At 36.4% G+C, this 4031-nt stretch overlaps 1 pseudogene; it reads right to left on the bottom strand.

Moving 5' to 3' along the window:
• Positions 1-505: 505 nt before the first annotated feature.
• LOC133990074 (uncharacterized) lies at positions 506-3111 on the bottom strand (annotated as a pseudogene).
• Between the last annotated feature and the right edge of the window lie 920 nt (positions 3112-4031).

Raw genomic sequence — 4031 nt, 5'->3', positions numbered from 1 at the left:
GCCTTGAATACATAGTCAGGATAATACAGACTGACCAGAGACGGGAAATGAAGCAGTATGTCTGCTAATGGCCACCAGAGTGCGCTAGAATACAACCTCATACAGTACTCCCCATACCAAGAACAGAAGAATGGGGGATTTTTTGGTGAAATTACTACATATTACAACAAAATACATAACATAAGAAACAAAAATTAAAAAGATGATCCATCTGTTACATAAAACTGATTTATTTTTAAGGCAAAGCAGGTTTATTAAACAAGTAGGTGAAATAAAGAAAATTCAATCAGCGCCTACTACAGTATGTTGATGATGAAGTTGCAAAATCACACTCCTCATTAAGAGAGACCGACTATTTTGATAAAGTGAAGAGGTTGTGATATGTAGCACAACAAGCAAGCAAAGCTCTATAAACTGAACTGCATTCCTACTCATGCACATTGGCGTCTGCTGTTCTACTTGAAAAGAAAGTGAATAACAGATTTGTTGGTGTAGAGTCGTCTCTTCATTCTTGCTTCTTGAGCCTCTTCATCAGGTGGACACTGATGATGGCAGACACCATGATGATCAGACCGACAGAGAACACAACTGTCTTCACCAGGCACAGAGAGAAACTCTGTGAACCTGCAACACAACACAACAGTTATTTTATTACAGAATTGACAATACAGCACAACATACAACATACTGGCCGTAATAAATGACCCCAAATACTATATTGAAAACATTTTGTGTTTTGTGTTGATTTTTCTGTTTAATCACTACATTTTGTTCAAATTCAAACAATCAATGTCTGACATACATGTGTACACAGTGAAATAAAATAAATTAGAAAATTGATTAAAGAAAGGTGAATGTATGTAGATGTCATTTTATTAATAAATTAATTGAAAAGGAAACAAAGAGAAGAGAAAACATGATAAGATAAGGAAGAATGCAAGCTTTATTTGTTGATTAAAATTTCAATCAAATGATAATTTGTAAATACACAACTGTGATTTTGAAAAAGGAAAAGTTATTTGATCTGTGAAGTGATTATTATTATTATTATTTGGCTTTGTGGTTACAAGGCCAGCCCCCCCCCCCCCCCCTATCTTCCTCTTCTTCGTCTACATGATCCCTGTCCTCTTCTTCATCATCTTCATCCCCTCCATCCTCTTCATCCCCTTCATCCTTGTCATCGTCTTCACCGTGACCACCAGAGACCTTCATTCTTCAGCTCGGCTGGTTCCTGTAGTGAACATCACAGTCGTGGCGAGCCAACCCCTGAACCTGAAAGAACAGTTTAATGTTTTATTTTATTTTTATTGATAATTCGAGATTTTGATATTGTTGTTATTATTATTATTTTGCAAGCATTTTATTTATTGATTGATTGATTGATTGATTGATTGCTTTTTGTATTGACAAACAGAAGAAATGAATAGGGGTAAACGAACCACCTGTGGGGTTAGGGTTATCAAAACAAAATAGGAATAAATAGTTAATATAATATAGTTATAGCCTAATTAGTAAAACAAACAAATACATTTAGCACTTAATATTAAAAGTGAATTAAAAGTAAATGAATACTAAATGGATGATTAACAATAATTAGATGCTTATCTGATAGGTGGTTTCCTAATCAGAGGGGAAAAGGGGAAAAAGTATTTTTGCATTTATATATTTTTAATTTATACATGTGATAGTGATTGTGATTGTTGTATTCAGTAAATGTAGAAAATATAAGAAAGAGATTACTGATTAATGATAAAATAAATTTTGTTACTCACCTTTTAAATGAAAAGCGTTAAGTCTTGTGTTTTGTGTCCAGTTTGCTGTTCGACGCCCATTTCTCCTGAGCGAATTTAGTCTTCTGAGACGCTGTTCTAAATTGTATGTTGAGTCTGCTCTTGTGTTATAGAGAGGCTATCTAATTTTAAAGGAAACTACATATGGTTGTTACACAAGTTCTGTACTTTATTGAAGCAATGACTACAACAACAGTAAACTGTCACTGATACAGACAGAAAAACTCTTAATAAAAAAAGACTATTTACTACCAGGTACCTTTTCTCATTTTGTTTTATCAAAAATAATCTTACATGACTAACTGACTAAAATATTGCAACTGAATAATTCATGTCATTAAGACTTTATAATGCGCAAGTTAAATGAATACAACACAATAATTGAGTATTCAAACCATCAAAAGTGAAATACTGTATGTTTGCAGAGCATTTGTATCGATATGCATTATATTGCTAAACAGTATGTTTCCCTATTTTTGTACAGCTCATGTATGATCCCTCGTGCCCAAAGGTCTATAAAAATGTCAAAGGAGTGCACTTTGGTAAAATTTCAGTGTAATAATTATCATAACATTTCAATTTGATTTCATCCATGAGGCCCAACAGTCAGAATGTTTTTATTGCACATTATCTTTCAGTCTCACCAGCAGTCAGAGAGCAGAAATGCTGAATCTCCTTCATGTCTCTGGTCCTGCTGACCTGGTTGCTATGGTTACAGATGATGAAGTCATTCAACAGGTAGACACGGAGAGAAGAACCAGAGGTTGTGACCTCTGACTGCTCTCCTCCCTCCTGATTGCAGGTTTTGGTGTCACATCTAAACGTGCTGCTGATGAGAGAGTCCTCTGTACTGCAGGTCACAGTGAGGTTACAGGACTCTGTGCTGTTAGACACAGAGTTCACTGACAGCTGAACTGGAGACACTGGATCTAGAGGACAATAGGTAGGTGTGAAGGGTTATAAAATAGAGTACTACTGTGTATCAATGTTTGAAATCTAAAGAAACCTACCTTGAATTATGACCTTGTATTCAGCTAGAAGTTGGTTTTTGTCCCCAGTTATGACTGCAGTGTAATCTCCACTGTCACCAAGTGTGAGAGTGATTTTGTACAAAAAACTCAACCCTTCCTTCATAAGGGTCAACTATTTTTGTTGTATTATCAGGAAATAATCTCACTACATTGCGAGTGTTATTGATTGTCCATTTAAATTCATCATCTTTTCCTAGAACAACAGGTTTGTTAACATCCAGATGTAAATTCTTCCCTTTCTGCACAAACACAGTTGTCACAGCACTGGACCCTGTAAAAAGAACACACATTAAAATCACTTGTATGCTTTTTCAGTCACCACTGTTTTTACAAGAGGTCATTAAAAAGTGAGAGTATTGCTGTCACTGCCTTTACTCCCCAAACACTGAGTAATGTTTATACATTTCTGTAGCATTATGCTCCCAAAGTAAATGAAGATATCAATGAAAACTAAATTTAAACAACACATACATATTCCCTCCCATTGCAACATACAGACGCTTCCTCTTCCATGCTCTGCTACATATTGACATGGTAATAGTAAAAAGTATTATTGAATAAACAGTGCAACCATTCACATACATTATGTAACCTGTCGTTTCAAACTGGTATGTTTCCTTCAAAAATGAAAACAGCAAAAGTTAGTCGCTTCTCAAACACTATCCCCAGCTAAAAAGAAATACTCACAGATAGAGAAGGAAGCTCTGGGACTGATTTACGGAGTAAAGAAATTCCACCAGTACTTGTGGGGTAGACATTTTAATTTGGTTACTGACCATCGCCCCCTCCTGACACTGTTTGGTGAACACAAAAGTCTGCCTATACTAGCAGCAGCACGCATTCAGCGATGGGCAATAATATTATCTGCATATGACTATCACATTGTCTACTGTCAATCAGAAGAGCACAGTAATGCAGATGGACTTTCCCGTTGTCCTTTACCTGAGACCAGCGACACAGGAACTGCTGTGAGTTCAACAGCAGTCTACTCACTGCTAACAGAGCATCCCCACTTAATGCCACACAAATCGCAAGGGCAACACGCACTGACAATGAACTGTCCAGAGTCTATAAGTATGTTATGGAAGGCTGGCCTACACAGATGGAGGAAAACTTAAGGGTGTTTCTCACAAAGAGAAATGAACTGTCCACAGAGCAAGGTTGTGTCTTATGGGGGACCAGAGTCATTGTGCTCTTAAAGATGAGAAGG

Source organism: Scomber scombrus, chromosome 11 (assembly GCF_963691925.1).
Source record: "Scomber scombrus chromosome 11, fScoSco1.1, whole genome shotgun sequence".
Classification (NCBI taxonomy): Eukaryota; Metazoa; Chordata; class Actinopteri; order Scombriformes; family Scombridae; genus Scomber; species Scomber scombrus.
The sequence above is the reverse complement of the archived record's forward strand: the minus strand, read 5'-3'. Positions and strand labels throughout refer to the sequence as shown.